This window comes from Bemisia tabaci, chromosome 2, assembly GCF_918797505.1.
Source record: "Bemisia tabaci chromosome 2, PGI_BMITA_v3".
NCBI lineage: Eukaryota > Metazoa > Arthropoda > Insecta > Hemiptera > Aleyrodidae > Bemisia > Bemisia tabaci.
The window spans coordinates 25,811,503-25,827,430 of NC_092794.1; the positions used below are offsets into that span (position 1 = coordinate 25,811,503).

Sequence of the window (15,928 nt, forward strand, 5' to 3'; positions counted from 1 at the left end):
TTTCCATATTCTCTCCTGAAATCCTACATTTCTATTAGATATCATAACTTTCGGGCTTTGAGCTAAAGTTTTCAAAGGATTTGTGCTGATTTTTTCAAATTTGGCCGAGGAACTGGGAAGTTTTTAAGTTTCGATTGATCGATAGTACCAGTTGATCGAATTTTTAACAATCGATTATTCTACCAAATCGAAAGACATTCGATTAATCGAGCAATTGATGGCTAATCGAAAAACTCCATGTGACAGCCATTGTTCCCGGCCTAGTTTTTGCCGCTGTCGGACGTCCTGCTCAGCACACTTCGGAGCACTGGGAGTCTCGCACTGGACTCGTTTCATTGTTTCAAAACCGTCACATCGACAAATTCAGGGCAAATGCGACTTAAAGTCGAAGCGATTCGTTAATATGGTGCACTCGCGGATAATGCAATCGCGGATAACACGATAGCGAATAAGACGATCGTAGATGACTAGATCGCGGATAAGACGATAGCGAATAAGACGATCGTAGATGACTAGATCGCGGATAACACGATCGAGGATATTCGCGCTCTAATCCATAGTTTGCACGATCTTCACACTTTTCTGAAAATGATTGATTTTCAAATTCAAGGCGCGGGTAATCTATAGTTGCGGTAGACTTTTCCCGAGACGACATATTTTCGCTGCGAACTTCAGATTAACCTAACTTCTTTACTACGACTGGAGTGCTTAAGTGTGAAAATTACTCTACGCTCTGGTATTATTACCTCATAATTCTGGGTTTCTATGGACCCTGCGGTGCCTTTCACACATTTTCCGGACAGTCACATTTGATGATTTTTATTTGACAAGAAGTTATCATTGTGCGTCTGGAACTTCTCCTTCAGATTATTTTCCTGCAGATGTTTAAAAATGGGAAAAACTTTCGTTAAAATTGAACCACGTACTTCAAAAAGTGCCCAACTCCGGGGGATAAAAAAATTCGGCGGATGGAAAATGTTTTTAGCGCATGTCATTTTCAGTTCCCAAAAAGAGCCCATTGGCCCGAAATATGAAAGTTTTTGGTCCTTCAATGGCGCAATAAAAACGTTCTAAGCCTTGGCGTTGCACTCCTCGAAACAAATTAAGGTCGAGATTATTTTTTCGATGTAAAATGAAAAAATATTAGTGATCTCCAACTCGAGAGGTCACTTGGTTTACATGGTCCCAAGTCCAGGACCCAGGTCCCACTATGTGGGATATGTGTATAAGTGTATTTCTTTATGAAAACACATTAAAAAAGAGAAAAAAATTAACGAAATCAAAGATGAGCGTGACCATTTTTCAGCGATGAAACGGAATTTTCCTATTTCTCGAGTTGGGCAGTTTCCGACGCGCAAATCATTCCATTCCGACGCACGATAATGAGGGTCGTCTTATTCTGGACTGGTGAGTGCTTCCTGGGCTCCTCTATTGGCAACCTACTCGGATCCAAGCGGAGCGACTTTCAGAGGAAAGCACTCGATTCAAGGTACAAATTACACGGGGCGACCTTGGGAATATTATTCGAGACAAAAAATAGAGCGGACCGGAGCGGAGTCTGTTTCAGAGGACGAGGGAGAGAAAGAGGGGGAGTCAGAGAGAGCGTAATCTGTCGCGGTAACATGCAACTTGACGCGTGGCGTGGCATGCCCGAGTGTCGCAACCGCGCGGTATCACAGTGTCATGCCGCGACGGGGCGCCGCACCGCACTAGGCCAGGACCAGAGCCTCCAAGTGCCATGTCTCCATAAGCCTTAACCGTATAAACACTCAGGTGAACCACTCGAACATCCCATCTCTTGGTATTTAATTACTGATTTTAAGGTTTAGAAACACCAGAGCCAGGAGACCTTCCGACCAGAGCCTCCAAAAGCCATGTCTCCATAAGCCTTAACCGTATAAACACTCAGGTGAACCACTCGAAGATCCCATCTCTTGGTATTTAATTACTGATTTTAAGGGTAAGAAACGCCAGAGACAGGAGACCCCACACTGGCCTCTTGGCGACAGGTGGAAGCTTTTACTTTCGGGGATTCAACAGTTCCTTATGGACAATTATAAGGGAGCAACAGTCGTCACCCTAATTTCGGCTGTTGATTTACCTAAATGGTGGATGATGAGCTTCTGGTGACGTCAAGAGCCAAACAAGTTTCCCAACCTTCGGTCATTTTCGGCTTGTTTGCAAAGCGAAACCACCAACACGTTGTGTAACATGAACCATGTAGGTAAGTCAACAGTAGAATGCTGAAGTCCCAAAAGAATAGCTTCTACCATGGCCAAGATACTAGTGGAGGGTCTCTTGTCTCTGGAAACGCCCTAGCAAGAAAGGCTACAACGGTGTTGAATGGAATCCTCTGGGATCCGTGGATTTCCGAAAAGAACAAGAGGAGAATTTACAACGTCGTTGTCAAAAGTTCTTACACATGGATGTGAAGTTTGGCAGCTGAAGGAACGGACACAGGGAATGCTGAAGGCAATGGAGATGGATTTCTGGAGGTCTGCAGGAATTTCTAAGAGAGATTGCGTCCGCAAGGAAAGAGTGAGTCAGATTATGGGGGTCGAAAATGACATCGTATTCGACGTCATGACAAGACAGCTTGTCTGGTATTGTCATGTCAATAGAATGACGAACGAGAAGCTGTCGAAAAAGATGCTTGATTGGGTTCCTCCTGGGAGGAGACGAAGGAGACGCCCAGTGAAACGCTGGCGACAGGGGATAATGGAAGAAATGAGGGTGTGCCAACTCCCTGAAGGGCTTTGGGAGGATAGGGGACTTTGGCGGCTAGGTGTCGCAGAGCGCCAGAGAGCGCTATAAAAGCAGCTTTATATGAGTGTATTTTAAGGATAAGTCCATACTATTAGCTCCAGAATGCTCAGTTTGAACAATCGGAACTATTCCTGGTGGCCGGAGAATTAGGAATGGACGCAGTTCTCGAAGGGCCGGGCTAGGCCTGGCCCCCAAGAACTTAAATTAGTATCACCTAAGAGACAAGACACCTCCCACTGGCCTATTGGCGATAGGAGGAAACTCTTACCGTCCCATAAAAGAAAAAACCACACCAATATTTCATTATTTCAATTTATTGGGGTTAATTTCTTATGTTTTTCTTGTTCTGCTAATTTTACGTTCTCTAACAGTTTGGGGTTTCCTATTTGGTTTGACCAAACATTTGTGTTGAGTTTTCTGTCTATGTGGGAAGATCCAGACCCCGTGGGAAAGTGGGGGTCAGACCACCTACTGACTGGCAATGTCCACACGAGAAAAAACAGAAAAACAGACAGGAAAGGTAGGGAGAGAAAGTTAATTGTAATTTATTTATTAAAAGAATATGTTTTTATGTCTCAAATGGGAGTACTTCTTTTCCCATTGCCCAGTGAATTACGGAGAAATTATTAGCAGCCGCTAAAAGCCGGCGACACCTGTTTGTCTTAGTTTTTATGGTCTCCTGCTCTTGCATAACGACGATGAACATTACACCGAGTAAGTTATACGGTTGAAAAACCTGTATTTGTTAACATCAGGGGTGGCCTGGCCCACCAGAAAACTGGAAAATGTCCCTGGGGGCCCGCGATATAATGCGCCCCTTCAGGATTTTATCTCATAAACCGACAATGAAGTTAACAAATCGTCACCTTCCGGTCATAGTATAAAAAGCGCCGTGCGACGTTTAAAAATTTCCGCCGCCAAAAAGAAAGAGAGTACGAGTATTTGCTAATTCGTCGTATTATTTAAGTAATCATGGTCTTAATTTACAAATTAATACCATATCGCGTCACTTCAACTTTATTAAGCTCTCTCAGGCTTGAATCCTTCAATTCTACGGGGGTATTTTTAACCTGTGGCGAGGCGTGAATGATCGATTATCGATATTTCTCCATTTGAGGCTGTGGTAAAGAATCGATTACTAAGGTGTTCGTTGCGTACACCCTGTTTATAAATCCTTTTCCATTGGTTTAAACGGCAGATCAATCGATACATCGAAATTCAAAAAGCACGCCACGCCAATTCAAACATTCATAGTCTCAGACCTATGATTAAGTATCACGTCCAAGTGATTAAAAGATACTCAGGAATGGTACAAAAGGTTTGAATGTAAGTTTTTGACCGGCACAAACCATATTTTTTTGATTTTGCATGAAAAATTTAGGAAAGTATTTACTATGAGTTTACTTATAAGTTTCGAACCTAAAAAGTATTGGTTCATCCTGAAACTGTACCTCTCTCTGCTCATGTGAATAAACCAAATTCCGAAATCAAGAAATATTCGAATAAAAATATTTCGTATTTCATAATTTAATCCTTTGTATTCATCACAGTACCTCCTTCGCTGGATTTGGGGGATTAAATGGATTCTTACGACCCCTTCTTCTTCCAAATCTAAACGCTAATACCATTACGTCATTTGATAATACGGCCCAGTGCCACTTCCTCTAAGCCGCTCCTTCATGAATCAAAACTGAAACTCTGCAGTTATGTTGTTTTACTCTCGTTCTTAATACCCACTAGTACCTTCCATTGAAAAAAGGAGGTCCTACAGGTAAGTTTCTAAGAGGTAGAGTTGACAGCTTCTCGTCTCTTGCACCAGAAAAGAGGAGCTGAAGTCGAAAGCTGCGTACTTCCGATTGCGACGTTACGAGCCTCCTCTCTTCTTTTGTTTTTTCAAAGAAAATTGATCATTCGTATTTCTTGAAATTTTCGACGAATTTCATTGGTTCCAAAACATTCACAGAAAATCTCAAACGGTTTTCTTGGGTAATCTCTTTTTAAAAAAAACATAAAACATGACCGGAGGGTTTGAAACTTCGCAATATGCGTACACATTTTTTAAAGACATCATAGAGGAATGTTATTTCTGTGTGTTTTACAAGAGTAGGAGAAGGAAACATCAAAATCGGAGGACGCCGAGTCGCTGTTCAGAGTGGACCGATGCACTTATTGTAGAGTCTCGATATCCGCGCCTAGGTTTCCCGCGAATCGGTTTATCCGCGGTTCATTTGAGCAGCATACCGGCTACAGTTTTATGTCTGAAGCGCATGAGAAAAGTGCTCGAAAAAGAAGCGAATCAATGTACAAAATCTCTATCAGAAAACCCTTCCACAATTGATGTTTCCATACTGTGTTCGGCCGCTTTTCGTCGTTTCATATTATCCGGGATTTTCAATAAGCGCGGTACCTTCGGCCCCAACACCGCGCGGATAACCGAGACTCTATCTCAGTTACCTTAAAAAAATTGAAAGGTAAACTTTCAAAGGGCTTCAATGTCCGAAATTTCTATCACAGAACTTTTCCACAACTGATGTTTCCATACTTTGTTTGGTTGCTTTCTGTCGTTTCAGGTTTCCCGGGATTTTTGATAAGCGCGATACCTTCGGCCCCAACACCGCGGATAATCAAGACTCTACCTCGATTATTTTTAAAAAAATTTAATGGTAAACTTCCGTAGGGATTCAATGTCCGAAATCTTTTTCAGAGAACCCTTCCACAGCCGATGTTTCCATACTTTCTTTAGCGCTTTCCGTCGTCGATAGGAAAGCGCGGTACCTTCGGTCCCAACTCGCGGATAATCAAGACTCGACCATAACTACTTTAAAAAAAATTTAACAGGCTAAACAAACCTTAAAAACGCAAGTATCCTTTTTGAAAAAAATTCGGTTATCCAGGGCGAAAAGCGAGCACTTGAAGGAACACTGAGGAAGAATGGGAAGCACTGATTTCGGCGGCACTGTCACGTGTAAGAGCGAGCACTGGAACTGACACTCGGGGCCCCCCTCGCACTACGCGCACTGAAGCTTCCGCGAGCGACCGCGTCTACTGGGCAACTGACATGGCGGCCCGCAAGTCTGCACTGCGGAAGAAATTGGCCTATTCCCTGTGCGGCTGCCTCTCCGGTCTCCGCTCCCTCTGGCTCGTCTCTCGCGCTGCCGCTGCGGCCGCGGGTGGCTCCAGCGGTGCACCGCACTGCTACTTGCTGCTTTGCTGAAGAAACGAAAGTGATACCTTTTGACATTGTGTAATAAGCCCTCTTTCTCTTTCGATAGCGCGCAACACCGCGCGGTGGGTCGCTACGCACTCCGCTTGGACACACCGGCCTCCACCGAGATATTCCGGGGGGGGGGGGGGGGGAACTTTGGTGAGCAGACTGATTATTGATATTGAAAGACAAAGCGATAGACGAAGAAGACACGTGGATGGGTACATGGATCGATCCTATTGGTTGGGACGGGGGGTTGTCATAGATCAAGGGGAAAACTAATGGACGAAGTATGGGGTCTCTGGAGGGTTGCCGTCAGTTTGAGCCTATTAACTACATCCTTTGTCCATTGCAACCACCCGCTCCCACCAATAGAGCTCATCCATATCCTTTTTTTCATTTTTATTTATAGCTTTGTCTACCAATTTTAACAATCAGCCTGCTGCAAGCTGGTAGACAAAGCAATAGACATCAGTGGCGTGGCGTGCTTTGCGATATATCGATAGATCTGTCATTCAAACCTCGAAAAAAGAATCGATAAACAGGGTGTTCGCAGCGAACACCTTAGTAATCGATTCTTTACCATAGCCTCAAATGGAGAAATATCGAAAATCGATCATACACGCCAAGAAGACAAACAGAATATGTCGGGATCCGAGGTAGGTAAAGGCTGGGTGAAGGCCACGAGAAACCCTAAAGATAGTCCATCATTTTTTCCCTAAGTCTATAGGAACCACCCATATCAACCAATAGGAACGCTTCAAACTCCCTATGTCTTCTTGGTCTACAGCTTTGTCTATCAATAATCGTCCCGCAATGGTCTCATTTCAATGGTTCTCATGGGGGGGGGGGGGGGGGGGGGTCGTTGTGATGAATCTAAATTTGCTGAGGAAGGGAAACTTTAAATAAGCATCCTGGTGATAAAGCAGAGGTGAAGGGTGTAATTTTAGTCAAAACTTTGAGAGAGTAATACAGTTCAACGATCAATGCATTTCTCGGAAAATTAATATAATTGCAATGAAAATCAGTAATAGTTTACTACTCATTGCCACAATAGGCAAGTGAGCATTAGAAGTAAGTTAAGATGTGAGAGAAACAAGCAAGGCGCCCTCAGTTAGTGCCCTTATGCGACAAATTCTAAGCGCCTTAACGCTAGGATGCAACTATTCGAGCTCCATGGATGTCCGTGTTGCATACGCACGGTAGTGAAGGCGTTTTGACTCTCGCTTCGCCAGCGGCGCCACTATGGTCCACAGACCCTATTTAACGGAACTTTAGTCAAATTTTGAGGGTGGAAAAAATTAAAGTTTGGCACTACAGTTTTATCATACATACTCTCATGGATCGTCACCTAAGTTTTCATCGACTAATAATGATTTATAAGATTGTGACGGACCCTAACAACAGAGCGCGCGGTAGGTCTTCATTAGCTGATTGTGAGCCGCATTCGGTGGTGCGTTACAGGGTGTTTATTTTACCGAGTTACGCCTCATCTATGTAAATTTTTGGGCAACATGGATCCACCTGATGGCAAGTGACTTCCTTTTCACCCCGTTTCATTAATTTTGAACCGAAATTTGTATGCTTTTGAACGCTCCAAACATACGCCAAAAAATGCTAGAAATCAGTGAAATTCGTAATTTTTAGGAAGCTCTAACTTTTTTTTAATTCTAGTTAATGCTTTGCGGATTGAAAAATCTTGTTCAACATATCCTTGACTTTAAAATGATGCCAATTTAAATTGCGCCTTTTTGCGCCTAACGGTCGAAATTAATTTTTTTCGGAGTGCACCTCCGTACATCAAAATGTGGAATATTCCATGCATTTTTGGCGTTTTTGCGACTGTTAAATTTTTTCTAGGTACAAAATAAAAGTATTCCGATGTATTTTGATCTACTGAGTCCGAAAATGACCTTTGTTTTTTCTTATCACCTCTCACTTTTCCGAAAAAGCAACTTTTTCCCGGGAAAATGAGCAATTTTGACGTATTTTTGTCATAATTGCAATTCATGTTGATAAATTATACTGGACCCGTGATAAAGAGATTCTGTCATGTATATTAAGCTGCTAAATCCGAATATGACATAGGTTTTGGTTTATCACCCTCCAGTTCTCCGATAATGCCGATTTTTCCGCGCCTTTTGGGTAAAACCTTTCCCGGACTCTAAGTGTGTTAAAAATACGGTTTAAAATTGATTTCGATGTTTGATATATCGATTCTTATGTATTTTGACTTGCTAAACCCGAATATGACCTTAGATTTTTCCTATCACCCCTCATTATCCCGGAAAATTCAATTTTCCTCGGAGAACGAGCTTTTTTGGTATTTTTGCGACGATTTTCCGTATTCTGAGGAAAACGGGGGGTTGTAAGAGGCAATTTGAGGTCGAACTCCGGTTGAATGTTTCTTAAGACGTCAGAGAAGACCTAAAGAGGAACTTGGAAAATCGCTACAACTCCATAGAATAGGAAAATTGGCGCAAAAATACCGAAAAAGCTCGTTCTCCGAGGAAAATTGAATTTTCCGGGATAATGAGGGGTGATAGGAAAAATCTAAGGTCATATTTGGGTTTAGCAAGTCAAAATACATAAGAATCGATATATCAAACATCGAAATCAATTTTAAACCGTATTTTTAACACAAGAGTCCGGGAAAGGTTTTACTCAAAAGGCGCGGAAAAATCGGCATTATCGGAGAACTGGAGGGTGATAAACCAAAACCTATGTCATATTCGGATTTAGCAGCTTAATATACATGACAGAATCGCTTTACCACGGGTCCAGTATAATTTATCAACATGAATTGCAATTATGACAAAAATACGTCAAAATTGCTCATTTTCCCGGGAAAAAGTCGCTTTTTCGGAAAAAAGAGAGGTGATAAGAAAAAACAAAGGTCATTTTCGGACTCAGTAGATCAAAATACATCGAACTAGTACTATTTAGTACCTGGAAAAAATTTTACCTACATGTTGCAGAGGTCAACAGTCGCAAAAACACCAAAAATGTCCATTTTTCCGGGTAAAATCGGCTTTTCCGGAAAATTTAAGGGTGATGGACCAAAACGGAGGTCATATTCGGATTTACCGCCTAAAAATAAATGAGAATAGTCTGATCTCGACAGAGAGACACTTTTGTTATTATTTTTATACATGTCAAAATAGGGTGGAAAAAATCTTCAGTCTTAAAAGCGCCAGAAATCACATTTGAGGTTAAGTTTCTCGGTCAGGATGTTAATATTTTGTTAAACTAAGATGTAAAATGAAATCAGCGACCCAAAAAACATAAGATCCAACACCTTTTATAACGGTGCAGTGCATTTTCGAATAAAGTTCCGTTAAATCCAGTCTGTGGACCATAGTGGGCGCGGCACGACACCGCCGGGCAAAACTACGAGGACGCAAAAGGACGTAGCTCCTTCAAATCTTCGTTTATGCTACAAAAGCATCTTTTAGGCATGAATTTTCTGAACATAATTTACTAAAACGATTCATATTCCATTTTCTTTGGGCATGTATAGTTGTTCTATGAGTTATGCGCAACACATCGCGATATTAATACTGAAGTATAAAAGATCTTTACATACTTACCTCGTGTGCAACTATTCGTGCCAAAACGATGATTTTATAGTATAAACGAAGAATTTAAAGGTGCTCTGTCATTTTTGGTTCTCGCAGAACAGCCTGCCGATGGGCTTGAATGAACGGGCTGGAAAAAACAACTAGGAGTCTCTTTGGAGGACTTCAGCTTGGTCGGTTGCATAAAGTTTAAAGACGTGGTTTAAAATCCGAAGATTTGAGTTTTATCGAGTCATCTATACTTACCTTCAACAATGTATAAAGAACAGGAATAGTTATTTGCGGGCCTCACATCGTCATTTTCCAGATAAAAGAGCGTGATTAAAATTTAACGCGCAAAATTCTTACTCAAAATTTATAATTTTACCCGCGAATCATTGGGAATACTGCATTGTAAATTTTCCCAGACTGGTCTTAAACATCAGCAAAATTTTGAACAGAGATCGCGCTGATATTTCTGTGCGAAAAAAAATATTTGTGTAAATAAATATTGCAACCTTGCAGTGGAGTTACGTTTCTTCGTCCAGAGAATAGCGGAACGTTCACCGGGCATCACCTTCTGACGAGCAAGAGTTTGAAATTTGATCGTACGGCAAGATCCTATAGGGTAACCGCCACATCATAATCGTATAACCCAAACTGAATATCCGGACGCTGTGCGGTCGTTGCTGAATTTGCAAGTGACGCAAGAACGCCTTCATTTCATTGTATATGCAACGGGGATATCCACCGAGCACGAACAATTGTATCCAGGCGTTCACATCAACGCTACACAGCCTGGCTTTGCGTCGTAATCCGAGAATCGATGTTAATTTTTATCAAATTTACCTCATTCCTCTGTCGCCAACATCAGGTGGGTGCATATAAAAGTGGATTTTCGAAGATAACGGAGACAAGATGGGCTGGAATTCTTGCAAGAAGGGGTTATCATGATACATGTAAGGAAACCGTGGTTTCCGCCCAAAATATCCATGAAAGTTTGTTCAAGACTCGATTCAGAGGTTGAAAGTTGAGCTACACAAACACTGTCACCACTGGAACTCTGTCGCCGTAGTTTTTGCTCGCTATAGGCCGTAATCCGTGGCGATTTTAAAAGTTGGCAACATTGTTGTCTCTGCAGTTAAATCCATCAAAAATATCAATTTTAGGAGAGGCAAGATTCCTCACCGAACATCGATTATTTACATGCATTTAAATGGAGGAAAAACAGTTTAGGGTCAGGGAGTCAGGCCAGCGTTACGTAATTCGAAAGAGGGGCTGTAGAGCTACGTTACGGGTGCGTTACAGGGGGGAAAGGGGGTCAAAAAATCGGAAAAAGTGCGTTGTGTGATACGTGAACGGTATGACTCCCTCCCCCCAAGTCCCCAAATATCGGGGGCGGCGAGGGCGGAATTTTCAAATTTTTGCAAGTTTTTTTCAAAAATTTTTTTCCCTGTTTCGGATTTGTTACAGAACCAGGCTCGACTCTTCTAAGTTTATCAAGAAAGCTTACTGAAAGCTTACTGAACCTGCGTCTTCAATGAGATTTTTTTACTTCTTCTTCTACTTATTTATATAATTTGGTGCCTCAAGCCACCCGACTAGGATGTGAATAAATTTTGAGATTCGGATCGGAGGTGGCGCGCGAGCGGGGGGCGTGGGGGGGGGGGAGCGGGGCTCAAGGCCGAATCGTGTGGCGCGGGCCGGGCGACGACAACAAAGGCGACGTCATCGCTATCGCTATCAGCAAAGGGTGAAGGTCTGGGGCCGCGGCGAGCCCCAGCCTTTCTATTTTGGCATTTTTCAGGTATCTGGGTCACCGCTTCTCGCATCCTGTCCGCTGACCAGTCGCCGCCGCCGCCGCCGCCGCCACCGCCCGCACAGACCGATACACACTCCGCGGTCCACGTCGACGACGTAGACGTAGACGTAATGGCGGGAGCCCGCGCACACCCTCTTCGACTCGGCCCCGGCCCCCGGCTCTGCGGGCTCCGGCCCAGCCCTTCGTCGCTGACGAATCGCCCTGATCACATCCAGAACAGCTGATTCCGGGCGTGCTTGGAATTTTTTCGCTCGCTCGCGCCTCACGCGTCCTCTCACGGCTTTGTAAACTATTGGCTGCATGCTGATCGTGGTGACGTCACAATGGATCGTATCCAATACATCAAACAGCCATAGAGTACATGGAGTCGTAATGTATGTGGGAGAGCTGGCGCCATGTTCTGCTCGACGAGTTTCGAGCCCGGTGTGCGGGGCCACTTTTTCGATACATATTCGATCCAAAATGGCGGTGTGGAATATAGCCGGGTCCCCGTGTATCGCAAACAATCGATTATGTATCGAAAAAGAGACCCGGCGCCGCGCCGCACAGGAATCTCGGAATCCGGGACCTGTAAAATGCTTAAAAGTGGCGCCAGCTCTCCCACTTGCGTTACGACTCTATGTAAACAGCAAGCCCTGCAGTTACCCCCTTTGTTTATGGGAACCACCCATTTCAACCAACAGGATCGCTCCATACTCCCTATGCCTTCTTTGTCTATAGCTTTGTCTATCAATTTCAACAATCAGCCCGCAGAGGAGGTGGTGACGGCTCCAGCATCCTGATTATTGAAATTGATAGACAAAGCTAAAGACAAAGATGACAAAAGGGATATGGAGGGAACCTATTGGTGGAAGCTGGTAGTTGCGATGGACAAAGGAAGTAGGTAATAGACTAACTAATGGCAACCCACGAGAAACCCCACAGTTAGTCCACCAGTCTCTCCCTTAGTCCATAAGCACCACACATTTCAACAAATAATTAGAAGTAACCTCCTCCACCACGCACCCTCCACCTCCTCAAAAAAATCTCTCTTAGTGTAAATATACTTTTTTATCACAGGATAAAATGAGGTGAAGGCTAAAAGTTGTACTCCTTCCTCTGCCCCTCATTTAAGTATAGCTAATTTGATTCATTTTTGTTGACTAATTGTCTTCTTCTTCTCTTTTTTTTAAACTTTGGAAGCTATATCGAGATAAAAACTCAAAATTGAAATGTTACTATCATTTTCTCCCGAATAATCGGCCTCAATAAAATGCACGCGCTTTTTATTAAGAATCGCTCAATAAAGTATTGTGTAATAGAAAGTCACAGAGACTTAAACGCAAGGTTATGAAAAAAAATTCCCCATCCGAGTACTCTAACACTCTTTTTACTCGTGTTCTGAACTATGAATCACCCAGTAAGATATTGTGGTAATAGAAAGTCATGGAGACTTAAACGCAAGGTTATAAAAAAAGATTCCCCATCCGAGTGCTCTAGCACTCTTATTACAAAGCGCATTGTCACTCTAGTCATTTAAACGAGGTATCTAAGATTCTGGAACTACGTTCTGAGGTAAAAAGAGTTTGCTGGGGCAAGTAACCTTCTATTATGATTAAGGGGAATAGCAAAAATGTTGTTAGACGGGGGAAATACCTTTTTTATTGACAGAGCAAAATCATTCATGAAAACTTTTTTTCTCGAGTTGTGTCAAACACTAACTACGTTCCCCTAAGCTCATCGAATTTGACGTCTTGACCTCTGGAATCGACATTTCTATTCAGTAGCCTCGAGGGAAAAAAACAAAAAGTTTTTAATTTATCATGGTATTTTTCAACGTCTATTTTCAACAAATGTTTTCTAAAAAGCATGCTATGTTGGCAACACCGATTTTCCTCCATTTAAATAAATGTAAAACAATCGATTCTTGTTGAGGCAGCTTACATAATCGAAAATCGATATTTTTAATGGATTTAAATGGAGGAAATACAGTGTTGCCAACTTTCGGAACCGCCACTGTTCACCGCGTCCGCACTGTTACTCTTGGATTCTGTGGGAGGAAGCCGACAAACTCGATCATCTCAATACAAACGGCGATGCCTCTTATTCCTTCAATCCGACGCCTCGTTTTCGAAGAAATCGTAATTGAGCGAGAGAATATCGCGATGAACCAGGGCAAGACACTCGGGGCAGGGAGTAACGCTCTTCCAATCGCCGCACAGAGGGCCACGCCAAATCAACGAGGGTATACGCCAGCGCGGCGGTTAGGAGTACTGCCGCACTGAAAAACAAATCTCGGTGTATTTACTAAGAAAAGGGTAAAATTACCAAGAATTCAGGGTTCTATTTGATCCCGGTTTTTTCTTGGTAAAATTACCATTTGGGGAATTGGTAATTTTACCGAGAAATCTCGGTAAAATTATTGAACTTTCTCCGTAATGTTACTGGACCTTGGTAAAAACGCCAATATTTTTTATCGATTATGGTAGAAATACAGAGATAAAATGGCAAAGTTACCGGGAATTGATTACCAATAAAAGTGGTATTCTTACCTGAAAAAAACAGTAAAAATACCGGTTTTTAGGTAAGTTTATTAGTCTGTTTTGGTAAAATTACCAATAATTGGTAAAAAAAGCGAGATGGTAAAGGTACCAACGGACCTTGGTAAAAACGCCGAGAATTTTTTTTCAGTGCGTGTTACTGGAAAAAGCAGAATCTCCGCCCATGGCAGCAGTCCCTCTCGAGTAACAGAAGAAATTGAGCTTCGATAAGATCTTATAACATGGATTCTTGAGGTCGATTTTGAATTATTTTCCACTTATAAAAAACTCTCTCGCAGTTGATGAATCAGTTGAAATCTTGGTCTTAGAATTTCGGCGGGCCCATGACCCACGAAATCCTGTCTCGCAGGGCTTCTCCAATTAAATAACTTAAACCTTGGAGGCCCCTAAGAAACATTCTCTCGGGCTCCCACCGAAACATTGGTATTCACTATTACTAATAGTCTATCCAAAGGGTCCACGGGAATTGTCTTATTTAAGGCCCGCAAAACGAAGATTTCATTTTACCGAATTTTCAGTGTGAGGTTCTCAGATTCCAACATTCATTGAGGGCCCAATATCCGAAAATTTTAGGGGCCCTATGACACCCAAAATTCAGTCTTAGGGCCTTTCTAAATCTGTCTTTTAAACTGCACGGGCCTCTAGAGGATCTGGTTGGATTTCTAGATAAGGTAAAGAATAGAAAATAGTGATCATAAAAAAAAATCGCCCAGAAGGACCCGTGGGGTCCCCGGTTAATCCGGCCCTTGGTCTATGTGGCCTGTGAGTACGGCTTCTACGGTTTTTACTTTCTCGCTCCCATAGGGTAGAGAGGAAGTATTGTCATCCTCCAAAAAAAAAAAAAAAAAAAAAGTTGAAATTTCATCATTTCTAGACGTTTTAAGGTCCCAGGAGTAAAAATAACCATACTTGAAAAAATGTGTGTCCGTCCGTGTGGCGTCCCCCAAATCTGTCTACAGCGATATCTCAGAATCTATCTGTTCGATTTCATTCAAAATTCTCACAGAACACCATATTTATGGTCTCCTTATGCACGTCCAACGATTTTGGGGTACGCTAAAATTTGGGGGGGCTAGGGTCAAATTGGGTTAAAGGTCCATTTTCAACAAAATCACACGGAAAGCTCATTTTGAGGGACCGTAAATTTTGAAAAATGCCTTTAATTCTTTAAAAGTGGGCATCAAGCACATCACCTGGGTCATTAATTTAAGTTCCTAAAAGATCTTTGGACTAAACTCAAAATTCAAGGGATTACGAGGCCCAAAAGTAGGGCACTTTGCTCCGCGACATCACACAAACAACTCATTTTCAAAGACTGTAAATTTGAAAAAAAATGCCTTTCATTTCTTCGAAAGTTGGCATAAGAGCACCACCTGGTTCAATAATGTAAGTTCCTATGAGGTCTTTGGACTAAACTAAAAATTGAAGGGTTACGCGTCATATAGCGAGGAGAGCACTTCGGTCACACGGAGAGCTCATGGACTGTAGATTTTGAAAAAATGCCTTTAATTCTTTGAAAGTTGGCTCAAAAGCACCATCTGAGTCATTAATTTAAGTTCCTAAAGGATTCTTGGACTAATCTCATAATTGCAGAGGGGCCGATAGGAAACGCTCAATTCTCTGATAAATGAGTCGGAACGCTTCTAGATAATAGCAGCAAACGCTTTGAGTCAGGTGAAACCTAGGAATTCAAATGCATTATATAATGCATCATATACTATTTCCAAAATTACTCCGTAGGTATACACCAAGCAAAATTAGACAACTAATTAGGTAGGTACTTACAATATATAGTTACTATGAGTTATCAAGCTGACAGAAGAACTGACACTTACATCTTTATTAAATACTAATAGGTTTGTTGTTAATGAATTTAGAATCCCGGCAGATTCCATCTTTCGCGGTTCCTTTTTACGAGGTACTAAGTACAAATATAATATAATAATAATACGGCACAAATATGACTGATTTAATGCTTGTTACTTAATAAAGGAGGTTATAAATTGTTAGAACGACGTGTTGACGTTTGTCAACAGCA

The 15,928-nt window shown here is 42.2% G+C and overlaps 1 protein-coding gene across 2 annotated transcripts in view; it reads right to left on the reverse strand.

Annotated features, from left to right (window-relative positions):
• The window catches only part of LOC109032470 (uncharacterized), a 65,405-nt gene that overhangs the window by 43,782 nt on the left and 5,695 nt on the right, over positions 1-15,928 (reverse strand). The window contains exon 1 of one of the 2 annotated variants that reach the window (XM_019044619.2): positions 5,616-5,865. The exons of the other annotated variant lie outside the window; for it this stretch is intronic. The gene's annotated coding sequence lies outside the window, so the exon portion shown is untranslated. Of the gene's footprint in view, positions 1-5,615; positions 5,866-15,928 lie in introns of those variants that run through there. 2 annotated transcript variants of the gene reach the window in all.